Genomic DNA, 15,386 nt, shown 5'->3' with positions numbered 1-15,386 from the left:
ACCTCCCCCTGCGGCTGCACCTGCTGCCCCCTCCTCCCCAACTCCCCCTGCTCTCCCCTGTGACTAACCTGCTGCCCCCTCCTCCCCTCCTGGCGTTGACCCCAGGCAACATGGGGCCGCCGCAGCCTGGCTCTGGGCAGGTGAGGGGTGGAGCTGGCCAAGAGGGGACGGGGCCCTCGCGGTCCCCCTGCCCCCTGCCCAGCCGCCCTTAGCCACAGGCTGGTGGGATTCTTGCTTCTGTAGGTAAACCAGCGCCAGCACAGGGGACTCAGGGCCGGGCCGGCTGCTGCTGGCGCTCCCACGGTGGCCAAGGCCTCCCGCTCGGCACAGGGCCTTCTGGCCTCTTCTTGGCCTGGCTGCTGCCTTTGGCTTCGAGCTATGGCCAGGCCACAAGCGGTGGCCCGGCCAGGGTGCAGCCCCAACCCTCTGAGCACCCACACTGCAGCGCTCCTGTGCTGCCCTGCCCCCGCCGCACAGCCAGCACCTGAGCCCACCGAGGCCAAGCCGGACCCCCGGGCCCTGAGGCTGACGTGTCCCAGCCCGGGCCGGGGGTCCCTTCTCTGGCTGCAAAGGGTCCCAAGTGACCTGCCCAGCTGCCTCGGCAGAGGGCCCCGGCGTGGTCAGTGGGCGGGAGCACCCTCATCCTCTGCTTGAGGGATCGTGGCGGATCGTGGCGGAACGTGGCAGATCGTGGTGGATCGTGGCGGAACGTGGCGGATTGGGGCAGATCGTGGCGGATCGTGGCAGCTGGAAGCGGCTGGAGGCGGCAAGGCCCCGCTGCTGGGCTGTCCACACGCTCAGCACAGCCTGGCTGCCAAGTGGTCCACAGCCGCAGCCTGCGCTGGGTTCGTGGCCCAGCTCATGGCGGTGCCCGACGTGGGGGCTGCCCGCAGGCTGAAGCAGCCGTGTGGGCCGCGCTCGCGGGAGCCGGTCGGGGGTCAGCCGGGGCCCAGGCGCAGAGGCTGGGGAGGGAAGGGCAGTCCTGGGCGGCGCTCAGGTGAGCAGCCGGGGCCTTTCCCTCCGGGCAGCTCGCTGCAGACTCCTGGGCCTGGGACTTGGCACCCACACTACGTCTTCCCAGAGCCCGAGCCTACCCCAACCAGGGAGCGGCAGGGTCAGGTCTGGTCCAAAGAAGGCCCCCTGCCCCCGCGAGGCCCTGCTCGTCACAGGCACATGCTGCCCTGGGCCCCACGTGGGGGTCCCGCCGCTGCTCTCCCTCACCCCCAGCCGTGGCCTCGGCCCCCTCCAGGGCTGCTGGGACCCAGCACCCATGTCTGGGAGGTCTGCAGCTGACACCATCGCGGCCATCTGGCTGACGCCTGGCCCCAGAGCGGGAGCAGGGAGGAGGGGTCATCCCTGGGAAGGGGCACTGAGGCCGGGGGCCGTGGGGCTGTGGGGCTGTGGGGCCGTGGGGCCAGGCCCCCTCCTCCTGGGCAGGTGGCTCCAGCTGTTTGTGCTAATCCGGTCCAGCCCCTCCTGGTCTCCCGAAGCTTTGAGGCCGCCTGCCCGCCTGCCCATCCGCCCATCTGTCCGTCATGCCTCCTGCAGGGGCCCTCAGAGGTCACCCACTCACCAGCACACGGCCGCAGCCCTGCCCAGACCCTCCCAGCTCCCCCTGCCCACATCCCCCAGGGCAGGACTGCTGGGGGTCCTGGCAGGGAGGGGGTTCCTACCCAGCCAGGCCAGCCCTGACTCCGCCCTGCCAAGGGGAGGGGGCATGCACCAGGGGCACCCAGGGGAGGGGCGGGTCTTCACAGCCAGGTCAGTGTAGCTGAGGCGGGGGCCAGGGCCGCCGCACGTGGCCGTCCCGCGTGCTGCTGATCCCGACACCCCCAGGCAGACCCAGCCCCGCACCCCTTCTGAACAGACCCCTGCTCTGTGCACCCCCTGAGTGCTGTTGTGGGGGAGGACTGAGCCCCGGGTGCAGGAAGTGGCTCAGGGCTGCTGGCCGAGCCGGGGCTGCCCAGCTGGGGCCTCCCCACCTCCCGCGGGCTCCTGGGTGCCTGTGAGGGGCGGGTGTTGACCAGATGGAAGCTGACAGCGCCGGGAGTGCGGGGGGGGGGGTGGCTGCGGGGTGGGAGGAGCCCTGGGGGGCAGGCGGGGGGGGGAGGGCCAGGGCCGAGGGCCAGCGAGCTCCTGGGCCCGGGGCCAGCTTTCCAATAACACTGGCGAGTGTCTCAGCAAACGCAGAATCCTGGAAACCGCACAGGAAAAAGCCGCCCTGGGGCGCAGCCAGCTCTGCCGAGGCGGTTCTCGGGGCGCGGGGACGGCGGGGAGGCGGGAGCGGCCTCTGCAGGGGTGGACGTGGCGTGGGGCGGCCCTGGCCCTCACCTGCTGGGCCGTGACCGTGAGGTACCCACCCCACCCCCACGGCCGGGGCTGCCCTCCCTCTGAGCCGCCCCCCGCTGGGCGTCCGGCCTGGGCACTCGACCACAGCCCCTGAGAGCGCGGAGACCCTGGCAGGGCCTGTCCTCACGAGCCTCGGGCAGCCGCAGGTCGCCTGCACCCCACAGCGCCCGTGCGGGCAGGGTGATGGACAGCAGTGCAGGGGCACTGTGTGAGCCGTGCTCGAGGCTGGGGCCTCGCGGCTGCAAGGCAGCCTTGGCTGCTGGCACACCCTTGGCGGACGAGGCTGAGGCCCCGGGGTCGCCTCCCTGGCCCCCGGCCCCCAGCCTCCATGGTCTCCTCCCTGGCCCCCGGCGCCCCAGCCTCCATGGTCTCCTCCCCGGCCCCCAGCCTCCATGGTCTCCTCCCTGGCCCCCGGCCCCCCAGCCTCCATGGTCTCCTCCCTGGCCCCCAGCCCCGGGGTCACCTCCCTGGCCCCCGGCCCCCAGCCTCCATGGTCTCCTCCCTGGCCCCCAGCCCCAGGCCCCGGGGTCGCCTCCCTGGCCCCCGGCCCCCAGCCTCCATGGTCTCCTCCCTGGCCCCAGCCCCAGGCCCCGGGGTCGCCTCCCTGGCCCCCGGCCCCCCAGCCTCCATGGTCTCCTCCCTGGCCCCCGGCCCCAGGCCCCGGGGTCGCCCCCCCACCAGTGGACGCCTGGGGGCTGTGGCTGTGCTTTTCCCGGGACGAGTGACACCACCTGGCCCTGCAGGTGGGACCAGACCTGCACAGGGCGAGTGGTGGCCCAGGCGTGGCTCTGGGCCAGGGGATGGGCTGTGGAGGCCTGGGCCAGCCCTGGGCGGGGCAGGGTTGCCCTGGCGGCCCCCGGGCAGCGTGGGGAAGACTCCAGGAGGGAGCTGCGTCATGGCCAAAACGAGAACCACATGCTGGGCCTGGCCGGCGCCCAGGCCCCACAGCCCGCAGCGTCCTCGCTGCCCCGGCTCCCAGCCTTCCCGGCACAGCTGCGGGTCCGTGGGGGTCCGGCCTGCGGGCGGTGCCAGGGGTTCAGGGCTGGGGAGGCTGGGGCCGGCTATCCCCAGATGTCCCCACGGGACCCCTGCTGGGCCAGGGGTAGGGCGTCTGGATTTGCAAAGCAGCCGGGAGCTGGCACCGGCATGAACACCAGATGACGGCGGCTCCCGTGCCACCCCGCCCTACCAGAGCCGCCCTCCCACAGTGGGCGGAGCCGGCCCCAGGTCCTGCAGCTCACGGACACCGACCGGGGTGTTGGCAACGCCCAAGACAGCTGTCAGGCCTCCCCGGCTCGGACTCTGAGTCCAGGTGCCCGGCACACGGCCTGCCCCTCGTACCTGGATGGACACGGCTGTCTCCCTCTAAGCCCATGTCCCTGCCAAGGGCCACACCTGGAGCCCTGCCCGGACAGCGTGGGGGAAGGGGCCCAGCGTGGGAGCAGCCACGGCTGTGGCCTTGATCAGGGCCAGGCCAGGCCCCACCTGGCCATGGGCCCCAGCCAGGGCCCAGCTCCGCCACGCTCCTGGCTCGGGAGGCTCAGAGACCTGTCAGCGACGCCGGGGCCGGGAGCCCTGCAGGAATCAGGCCCTGGGGTCAGTGTGCGTCTCGGCCCGCGGGAAGCTGAGCAGGTCCGCGGCAGCCTGGCCGCTCACGCCCCGGGGTGGACGCCGAGGGACACGGGGCGGGCTCAGGCCGCGGGTGCCGTCGGGGTGGACACCGAGGGACGCGGGTGACCCCTTTGTGAAAAGCTGGGCCTGGGAGAGCCTTCTCCGGAGAGTCAGGAAGGCCGCTGCTGGCCGCTGGCCACCCTCGAGGCCCACGGTGCCTGTCCCAGACGGAGGCTCAGACGGGGAGGCGGACATGCCCAGCCGTGTGGCACCCCTGCCGTGGGGACGGAGTCCCGGTCCACGCCACACCTGGGAGCTGGGGCCTGGCAAACAGCCGGCCAAGTGGCCAGCGGGGGGTCTGTGCCCCTCCTGGCTGCGTGACACTCAGTGCTGGCCAGCAAGACACGTTTTTTCTGGCGCCGGGGCTGGCAGCTCCAGGGTTGGGCCTGTCCTGTCCTTGGTGCCTTCTCCCTGCTGCACCCTCCGAGGTCAGAGGGCAGCGCACGGCCCGCCCAGCCCCCGTCCTATCCCCAAGCCTGTGGGGACGCTCTGGGCCCAGGCCTGGGGTCTCCGCCCACCGAACTCCGGGGCAGGCTTCCGGCCCCCACGCGATGGCCCGGCTGGCCAGGGCGCGGCTCTACCCACCACGCGGGAGCGTCCGTGTGGTGCCCGTGCTGCAGGTGCCTGCACGTGGAGTCCCCATCTGGACTTCAGAGGTGGTCACCACAGCCCAGGGGCCAGGGCGGACCCTGACATGGGACTGAGCACAGCAAGGACTCCCTCTGGGGCCTGGACAATCGTGGGGCTGGGGCTGCCCAAGACCCCTGGACTGCAGAGCACGTGTGATGCCAGGGCCACGGGGCAGGGGTGACGCCAGGAACACAGGGCACGTGTGACGCCAGGGCCACGGGGCAGGGGTGACGCCAGGAACACGGGGCACGTGTGACACCAGGAACACGGGGCACGCGTGGCCCAGGGACTGCAGAGCCCCCCGAGCAGCCAGCAGAGCGGAGCCCTGGGCTCATCCCGTGCCTGCGCTTGGGGCTGAGCAAGCAGCAGAGGTGGGCGCGTGGATCTTTCTGGAGTGTCAGTCCCCGATGGTTCTCCCTGTGGGGTGGGGACTCACCTGCTTCTCTGGCCCTCGGCTGCCTTTGGGGCAGGAGCACCCGACACTGCCTGCTGGCTGCCGGCTGTCAGCACCAAGGTCTGGCCTGTCGCTCACCCACGTGTGAACCTGTCACTCACACGTGTGTGGGCCTGTCACTCACCTGTGTGTGGGCCTGTCACTCACCCACGTGTGAACCTGTCACTCACCTGTGTGTGAACCTGTCACTCACCCGTGTGTGGGCCTGTCACTCACCCGTGTGTGAACCTGTCACTCACCCGTGTGTGGGCCTGTCACTCACCTGTGTGTGAACCTGTCACTCACCCGTGTGTGGGCCTGTCACCCATGTGTGTGAACCTGTCACTCACCTGTGTGTGGGCCTGTCACTCCCCCACGTGTGAACCTGTCACTCACCTGTGTGTGGGCCTGTCACTCACCCATCTGTGAACCTGTCACTCACACGTGTGTGGGCCTGTCACTCACCTGTGTGTGAACCTGTCACTCACCCGTCTGTGAACCTGTCACTCACCTGTGTGTGAACCTGTCACTCACCCGTGTGTGAACCTGTCACTCACCCGTGTGTGGGCCTGTCACTCACCTGTGTGTGAACCTGTCACTCACCCGTCTGAACCTGTCACTTCCCTGTTTGTGAACCTGTCACTCCCCTGTGTGTGAACTTGTCACTGCCCCGTGCATGGGCCTGTCACTCACCCGTGTGTGGGCCTGTCACTCCCCCAGGTGTGAGCGTCTGACTGACGTGGAAACCACAGAGCAGTGACGGGCGCGGGGGCCCTTTGTGGGAGTGGAAGCTGCTCTGGCACTGACGCCATGGCCTCCCGGTGCTTGGGGGTCTCTCGGTGGAGCCGGCGAGCTCACCCCTCAGCGTGGGGCTCAGAGCCGGGCAACGCACAGACGGCAGCGGTGTGGCTAGGGCGGGGCCTCCTCCACACGGCTGTGAGGGGCTCTGCTGACCACAGGCCCGGGATGGCCCCGGCGAAACCCCTGCCAGGGCTGAGCAGCGCCCCGTGGGGAAGGGTCCCTGGCAGGAAGGCGCCAGGCCCAGCCCTGAGCCCAGTGGGTGCCTTGGGGTCCCCGGCTTGAGAGGGTGCTGGTTGTGGCAGGTGCAGTGGGCGGAGCTGGGAGGGACTTGGCCAGAGGACACAAGACAGGGCCCCGGGCAGGAGGCTCCCAAAGCCCCCGGGGCAGACCCCACAGGACACGGGAGGACTGGGGGCCCAGCCCAGAGCACAGGGAACTGGGGATCTGAACCATGCCCGGGGGCCTCGGGACGCCGGGGAGCGGTGTCCAGGGCTGGACACTGGTACATATCAATGGCCGGGGAGGGGCACCCAGGGCCCTGGCCCACAGGACAGACCCGGGCAGATGGGAGGGGGACAGGAAGGGGCGGGGCCTGGAGGAGCAGCTGCGGGGAGAGTCAGCGCGGCCTGATGGGGAGCAGCTGTGGCCAGGGCAGCCAGAGGAACGCATTCCCCACGCGCTGAGGTCATCCGGCAGATGGACAACGTCGCTGAGGGGGCAGCTCGGCACCGGCCAGCACGCAGCCTCCTCCAGAAACCCCGGGCTTCCTCCGGCAGTGGCCGCGCGCCAGCCCCACGGCACAGGGTCCGCCCGGCTCAGCCCCACCCCTCCAGCGCCCCACCCCCACCCCTGCCCAGCTCCGTGCAGGTGTCCTCGGCTCGTCCCCGGCTGTCCTCGCCTGTGGCTTGAGAGCGGACGCTGGGGCTTATGGGTCAGTGCCGGGACGCCTGGGAAAAGGACCCCCAGCCAGCACAGGCTGCTGCCGTCTACGCGGGTCTATGGCAGGCGCTTCTCCTTCATCATCTTGTGGAAGTGGGGTCCGGCAGGGAGGGGGTGCTTGCTCTGCAGCCAGGGGCCCGGCAGGCACCCCGTCCCCCCGCACAGCTGCGTCCACGTCACCGCATTTCCTCCCGCTGCACCCCTGCCTCTCGGGGTCATGGGAAGGCTCCCCACCTCCCTCACGCAGGCGAGGCAGGTGCAGCAGCCGCCACTCACACAGCGTGGCCTCGGGGGCTGTGGCACCTGCCTCTTGGGAGCTGGACGTGGGCATTTTGGTGGCCTCACCTGGCCCTGTGGCTGGGACAAGGGGCCAGCCCGCCCGGGCCACCGGGGCCACCGGCCACGCCCCCGCCCCTCTCACAGCAGCCCCGTCTCCGCCTGACTAGCCGGCGGGCGGCGGGGCCGTGTTCCTTCCCGGTGCTGGTCACTGGGCGTCACTGGTCTTAGACCAGCATCCTGCCCCAGCAGCGGGGTCACGGGGCTTGCAGTCCTGTCACCAACAGTGTCCCCGCGCTTCTCTGACGCTCGTGTCACTGACTTGATCTTAAGTGCAAGAAAAGCTGACGGTGATGACAGCATCGTGTGCATCGAGAGCCGTGTTCCCTGTAGCACGACATGCAGCTCCCACGCGTGTTCCCCATGGTCACGACATGCAGCTCCCACATGTGTTCCCCATGATCATCAGATGCAGCTCCCACACCTGTTCCCATGATCATCACAGGCAGCTCCCACGTGTGTTCCCCGTGATCATGGTACGCAGCTCACACACGTGTTCCCCATGATCAGGACATGCAGCTCACACGTGTGTTCCCCACGATCACATGCAGCTCCCACGTGTGTTCCCCATGATCAGGACATGCAGCTCCCACGCGTGTTCCCCATGGTCATCACATGCAGCTCGCACACGTGTTCCCCATGATCATCACACGCAGCCCCCACGTGTGTTCCCCATGATCGTGACACGCAGCTCCCATGTGTGTTCCCCATGATCATGGCATGTAGCTCCCACATGAGTTCCCATGATCATGGCATGCAGCTCCCACGTGTGTTCCCCATGATCATGGCATGCAGCTCCCACGCGTGTTCCCCATGATCACATGCAGCTCCCACGCGTGTTCCCCATGATCAGGACATGCAGCTCCCACGTGTGTTCCCCATGATCATCACACGCAGCCCCCACGTGTGTTCCCCATGATCGTGACACGCAGCTCCCACGTGTGTTCCCCATGATCATGGCATGCAGCTCCCACGCGTGTTCCCCATGATCATGGCATGCAGCTCCCACGCGTGTTCCCCATGATCATCACACGCAGCTCGCACACGTGTTCCCCATGATCATCACACGCAGCCCCCACGTGTGTTCCCCATGATCGTGACACGCAGCTCCCACGCATGTTCCCCATGATCACATGCAGCTCCCACGTGTGTTCCCCATGGTCACGACATGCAGCTCCCACGAGTGTTCCCCGTGATCAGGACATGCAGCTCCCACGCCTGTTCCCATGATCATCACAGGCAGCTCGCACACATGTTCCCCATGATCACATGCGGCTCCCACGCGTGTTCCCCGTGATCAGGACATGCAGCCCCCACGTGTGTTTCCTGCGGTGGGATCTGGTGGCTGCCGTGGGGCGTCCTTGTCAGGTTTTCCCTGCTGCAGCGAATGCTGCTGGTGACACCGCCGACGCGGGCCAGGTTCCTGCCGCTGCGCTGCGGTCACGGAGGCCACCCGTCCCACACGTAATCCTGCAGGAATCTCGCTGGATTCCGTCTGAAATCCCTCCCCGGGGCTCTGCCGCTTCCCTGGCGGCCGTGCCTGTCTGACTTCCTCGTGTGTCCCACGTCAGGCCTTGGTGTGACCTCCCCCGCTCCGCGGATCAGTTTCGGGTTTTCCGTCTTCCTCGGGGCGGGAGGTCAGGAAAACACCGGCCCCCGGCGGGCCTGGCGCCTGGCCCGGCTGCCTGCTCCGGCTCACCGCTCATGGCCCTTCCAGCCCTGCACCCGTGCACGTGTGTGCTCCCCCCAGGGCCTCCGCGCCCGGCCCCACCCAGCCCACGTCCCGGGCAGCTCCCAGGCCCCGCAGCAGGGCCTCGGCCTCGTGGGACGCCCTCAGCGGGGCTCCGGGGGTGGGGTGGGGACAAAGGGCTTCTGTTGATTTCATTCTGCAAACACAGTCATTTCTCCTTCTCACTGTTTGTTCTGCACTCAGTAATTTCTGGTTGTAGCCTCCTAATTCCCTCTTTTTGTCTTAATATTTGTTCCTTTATTTTTATCTACTTGAGAGGCAGGCAGGGCGCGAGACCTTGCATCCGCTGGCTCACTCCCCGAAAGCCCGCGCAGTCGGGGCTGGGCCAGGCGCGGCCAGGAGCTGGGAGCGCCATCCGGGCCGCGCTGCGTCTCCACCTGCTGCTCTCCCAGGCCACTAGCGGGGCGCTGCTCGGACGTGGAGCAGCTGGGCCTGGAGCCTGCACCCCGACCCAGGTGCTGCGCCCCGCCCCTCTCCACAGCCCCGAGGAGGGCCGGGCCCACAGGAGGCCCGGGTCCCGGTGTGTTTCCGGCTTCACCTTAGGGACCACAACACAGGCCTGGGCTTCTGCGTGGCTCAGCGCGGGTTGGAGTACAACCAACCTGGACCACACGAGGAGTCTTAACGCGTCTCTGCGTGTGCGGGGTGTGGGCCCAGCCCTGCCCCAGCCAGGGTCAGTGAGTGCAGCCCCAGCCCTGCCCGCAGTCCACGCCCAGGCCCCTCTCTGGTCTCGTGCCCTGGGGTTCTGACTCATGGTCCCCGGGGTTTCCGGGGGACAGGGTGAAAGGTCGCCCTGCTCCGGAGTCTTCTCTCTGCTCTCAGGTGACACCGAGGGCTGCAGGGGGGACTCCTGGCCGTGCTGACCCTCACCCTCCTCTGCCTCCCAAGCTGCAGGCAAAGATGCGAGGTCCCCTCAAGTGACCGCTCTGCCCCTGTGACACGGACACTGCCCTGCCCTGCGTGTCCCGTGTGCTCTCATGGGCTCAGGGGCACAAGGGGAAGGGGCACGGGGGGATGGGGGACACAGGGATGCAGGCTTAGGGACACGGGGGACAGAGGGACAGAGGGACACGGGGCACAGGGGCAGGGGCTCAGGTGCATGGGGGACAGAGGGACAGAGGGACACGGGGCACAGGGGGCAGGGGCTCAGGCGCATGGGGGATGGGGCAGAGGGGGGCGGGGCACGGGGGGCAGGGGCTCAGGGACACAGGGGACAGGGGGCAGGGGCTCAGGGACACAGGGGACAGGGGCAGGGGCTCAGGCGCACGGGGGTCGGGCCGAGACTCCAAAGGGAAGGCCCGGTGCCAGAGCCGGTGCTGGCGGCCACCCGGCTTCCGCCGTCTGCGGGGCAGGGGCTGCTGGGTCGGCCAGGCTCTGCGCAGGCCAGTGGCCCTCAGGGGCAGCAGCTGCCCGGCGGCCTCTGTGAAGGTGCCGCCCCTCTCACCCCAGCACCCAGCCGGGAGTCGGGGCCATGGCGGCAGCGTGAGGAGCGGCCGTGGGGATGGGGAGTGGGGGCGTGGGGTGTGGGCAGGGTCAGCGTGTCCACAGCCCTCCCTGGCCGCCAGCTGGAGGGTGTCCGTGCTCCTGCTGGCTCTGGGCTGACCCACATTCCCCCGACCCAGTGGAAAGTAGGCCAGTGGCAGGCTGGAGTCGGCGCCGCCGGCCAGGCCACAGGCGCATTCAGATTTTCCAGGCTGGGAAGTCCTGCCGGGGAGGCCAGGAGCGGCAGAGGGTGGGCCGCCGCCCCTCCCCCAGACCCCCTGCCTGTCCTGGCGCCCACCCTCCGGCCTCCCCTGTATCCTCCACTCTCCCCCGCACCCCACCCCCTCTGGCCTGCACAACAGCCCCTGCCCTGGGGACCACAGGAGAACCCCCAAAACTCACCCCGAATGATGGGGTGAGGCCGGGCCCCCGGTGCAGGCTCTGTAAGGGTGGGAGGTGGCCTCTGCCTGCCCCCCCGGACCTGCCTGGGCTCAGAGGCACCGGCAGCACCCAGGGCTTGCTGGCCCCAGCTCGTGGGGCTCTGGGAGCAGCGGCTGAGGCCACCCAGGGAGGCACTCAGACTCCCTCAGCCACACACACACACACACACACACAACATACACACACACGCACAACATACACACACACACTCACATTCACACACACACAGACACAAACACTGACACAATCACACACACACAACATACACACGCCCACACACTCACATTCACACACAGACACACAATCACACACACAGACACAAACACTGACACACACAATCACACACACACTCACACTGACACACAATCACACACACACTCTCGAACTCACACGCTCACACACATGCACACACACAACATACACAGCACACACATTCACACACTCACAGTCACACACAATCACTGACACACAATCACACACACACTCGAACTCACACTCATGCTCACACACACGCACACACGCAACATGCACATGCACACACATTCACACACACTCACACAGACACAGACACAAACACTGACACACACATTCACACACACAGACACAAACACTGACACAATCACACACACTCACACAGACACAAACACTGACACACAATCACACACACACACTCGAACTCACACACTCACATGCTCACACACACACACGCACACTCCTGCCACCAGCACAGATGTGTGGGAGGGGCTGCAGTTCAGGCCGCCCAGCTCACACCAGGCCTTGCCACCCTGTTCTAGGGAGGACGCTTCCTGGTGGTCTGATTGGAACCCGACAGCACACGACCTGCCCCCCAGGAGGCAGGAGCACAGGATCCCCCCCCAGGAGGCAGGAGCACAGGGCCCTCCCCAGGAGGCAGGAGCACAGGGCCCTCCCCCCCAGGAGACAGGGGCACAGGGCCCTCCCCTCCCCCCCCAGGAGACAGGGGCACAGGGCCCTCCCCCCCAGGAGACAGGGGCACAGGATCTCCCCCCAGGAGGCAGGAGCACAGGGCCCCCCCCCAGGAGGCAGGAGCACAGGATCCCCCCCTCCCCCCCAGGAGACAGGGGCACAGGGCCCTCCCCTCCCCCCAGGAGACAGGGGCACAGGACCCTCCCCTCCCCCCCCAGGAGGCAGGAGCACAGGATCCCCCCCCAGGAGACAGGGGCACAGGGCCCTCCCCTCCCCCAGGAGACAGGGGCACAGGACCCTCCCCTCCCCCCCCAGGAGGCAGGAGCACAGGATCCCCCCCCAGGAGACAGGGGCACAGGGCCCTCCCCTCCCCCAGGAGACAGGGGCACAGGGCCCTCCCCTCCCCCCCCAGGAGGCAGGAGCACAGGATCCCCCCCCAGGAGACAGGGGCACAGGGCCCTCCCCTCCCCCAGGAAGCAGGGGCACAGGGCCCTCCCCTCCCCCCCCAGGAGGCAGGAGCACAGGATCCCCCCCCAGGAGACAGGGGCACAGGGCCCTCCCCTCCCCCAGGAAGCAGGGGCACAGGGCCCTCCCCCCCAGGAAGCAGGGGCACAGGGCCCTCCCCCCCCCAGGAAGCAGGGGCACAGGGCACTTTGAAGGGGGCTAATCCTGGCTTGTTTCTCACTCATGTCCACATCCAGTGGTGGCCCAGGGTCCTGGGCACGGGGCCCCTGCTGGACTCTGCCTGGAGAGCTGCCTGGTCCACCCATGGCCATTGGAAGGGACGTCAGGGCCACACGGGGCCAGGCCTCCGCCTGCCCACAGCGGGGAAGACACGGGGCACCCTGCCCACCTCCGCCCCAGGCTCCTCAGTCTTTGTCTTGCCCCCTGGGCCAGCTCCTCCATGCCCCTGGGCCCTGGCTGGGCTGGGCGGGTCAGCTCTGACCACCCGGCCACTGCCCGAGAGGGCTGGGGGCCATTTAAGACACGGCACACGGGCTCTACAAGCCACAGGTCCCACAGGCTGCCGGGCAGCCCCTCGGCACCTCTGTAAGGGGCTCCCGGGGTCGGCCAGGCTGTGCCTCTGCCTACCGCCCATCCTGGGGCGTTGCACCTGCGTGTGGAGCCCAGCTCCCAGGACCAGGGGAGGTCGGCAGCTGACCGCCTGCTCATGTCTCTGGGATTTCTGGTTTTTTTCCCCTCTATTTTTAAAAAAGTATTTGTTTAGTGGCGGGCATCTGGCAGTGATTAGGACACTGTTTGGGCTGGTGGCATCCCTCGCCGAGTGCCAGGGCTCAGTCCTGGCTCTGTGCCCGATTCCAGCTCCCGGGAGGCTGCCAGCGCCGCGGGGGACCCGGACAGGGCTCCCGGCTCCCGGCTTCGGCCTGGCCCAGCCCCAGCTGTGTTGGGCATGTGGGGAGTGGACTAGCCCATGGGACGTCTCTGTCTCTCAAACAAATATATGTTTGAAATACTTAAAATAAATATTACATAAAATTATATTTAACATTGTTATTTACTTGACACACAGAGCTCTGATCCACTGGCTCACCCCCCAGTGCTGCAGCAGCTGGGCTGAAGCTCCGTCCAGGGCTCCCGTGGGTGGCCGGGACCCCACGACCTCAGCCACTCCCGCTGCCTCTCAGGGCATGAGTTGGCAGGGAGCTGGAATCGGGAGTGCGCCAGGACTCGAACCCAGACCTCTGATGTCTTTTTTTTTTTTAAGATTTATTTGTTTATTTGAGAGGTAAAGAGAGAGGTCTTCCATCTGCTGGTTCACTCCCCAGATGGCCACAACAGCCGAGCTGCACTGATCCGAAGCCAGGAGCCAGGAGCCTTCTCCAGGTCTCCCATGTGGGCGCAGGGACCCAAGGAACTGGGCCATCTTCTGCTGCTTTCCCAGGCCACAGCAGAGAGCTGGATCGGAAGAGGAGCAGCCGGGACTCGAACTGGCGCCCTCGTGGGATGTCGGCGCTGCAGGTGGAGGCCCCGCCTGCTGGCCACAGCACCGCTGCAGTGTGCCGGCCCCGCGGCCGGGCTGATCGCCTGCTCCAGTTTTCCCTGCAATGCACCGCACTCTACCGTCTCCTGCAGGCCTTCTGACTTTTTCTTTTTTGTGGAAAACTGGACATTTTGCTCTAACATTTGCGGCTCTGGAAGGCAGACGTCTGCTTTCTCGGCGCTGTTTGTGCTGTTTGTGATGAACGGCGCCCCGGGCCGTCTCCGTGCCAGGGCCGCAGGGACCGGCTGAGTGTGCCCGGCTTCCCTGAGCCAGCACCTTCCCCTGGGCAGGTGCCCTCGCTCCCACCCCCGCACGCGCAGCCGCCTCTGAAAGTCCTCACTGTCTCGGGAGGGAGGGGCCCAGCCCCTGCGAGCCTCCGCGGTCGCTTCTGCGGGGGTGGGGCTGCGGCGCTGGGCAGCGCAGGTGACCACTGCCCCTTCTGCCTGTGACTACGGGCTGACCGAGCCCAGGTGTCTGCAGGGCAGGGCCCTCTCTGCCACCCTGGCACCCACAAGCTTTGAGGCTGCTCCACAAACAGGGGCCCGGCTGGCCGCGCAGGGCCACGGGGAGCGGCCGCCCCGCTGAGAGCTGGGCCCGGCAGAACAAACCCAGGGTTCGAGCCAAGGCTCCCTGGGACGCTGCAGTCCTTGGACAGAGCCAGAAGTCCCCGCGGCTCCTACAGGCAGAACGCACCCGGGGGCCCCGCCTGGGCCTCCCGCCCGCCCCGCCGCGTCCTCTCTGGGGCCCCACGTCTTCTCCGGGCTGTCACCACTGCCGCTGTCCTCTGTTCTGACGTCCGCTCCCAGGATTTCTTCCAAGCGACCAGCGCTCCTGATGACCTGCGGGGACCTTAATGTCGTCTCTGGGGTCTTTTTGGACAGAGCATGTTTTCTTCCCGGGCCACACGTGTCAGCCCCTGCCTGCGGCTGCAGGGTCCCCGTGAGACGTCAGCGTTACTCCGGCTCCTGGCCGGCTGCATGCGTCCGCCTGCTCCATACAATGGTCTCAGTGGTCTCGGCGAGGCCCTGCTGTAGGTTCTCTGCTGTGTCCCGTGCAGCCCCTCGGCTGGGTGGCCCCGGTCTCCCACCAGCCCTGGGAGACTGCAGACGCCGCCAGTCCATCCTCCTGGAGGCCCGGGTGCCTCCGCTTGCACAGCCGGAGCTGCCCAGGCCTCCGGGTCTCTGTCCACTTCTCATCACCCGCTTCTCTGTCCTGGACGGCTCCACGGCCTCTGTGGCCGACTGCCTTTTTTTTATTTTTATTTTTTGACAGGCAGAGTAAACAGTGAGAGAGACAGAGAGAAAGGCCTTCCTTCCCTTGGTTCACCCCCCAAATGGTTGCTACAGTCAGTGTGATGCGGCCGGTGCACTGCACTGATCCGAAGCCAGGAGCCAGGTGCTTCTCCTGGTCTCCCATGGGGTGCAGGGCCCAAGCACTTGGGCCATCCTCCACTGCCTTCCCGGGCCACAGCAGAGAGCTGGCCTGGAAGAGGGGCAGCCGGGACAGAATCCGGCGCCCCAACCGGGACTAGAACCTTGTGCCGGCGCCGCAGGTGGAGGATTAGCCTAGTGAGCCGCGGCGCCAGCCAACTGCCTTTTTTTAAATAA

The 15,386-nt window shown here is 67.6% G+C and overlaps 1 pseudogene; it reads left to right on the top strand.

Moving 5' to 3' along the window:
- The first annotated feature begins 10,380 nt into the window (after positions 1-10,380).
- Positions 10,381-11,626, top strand: LOC149127657 (uncharacterized; annotated as a pseudogene).
- The last annotated feature ends 3,760 nt before the right edge of the window (positions 11,627-15,386 follow it).

This window comes from Oryctolagus cuniculus, chromosome 2, assembly GCF_051225735.1.
Source record: "Oryctolagus cuniculus isolate XC-2025 breed Fujian yellow rabbit chromosome 2, ASM5122573v1, whole genome shotgun sequence".
Classification (NCBI taxonomy): domain Eukaryota; kingdom Metazoa; phylum Chordata; class Mammalia; order Lagomorpha; family Leporidae; genus Oryctolagus; species Oryctolagus cuniculus.
The sequence above is the reverse complement of the archived record's forward strand: the minus strand, read 5'-3'. Positions and strand labels throughout refer to the sequence as shown.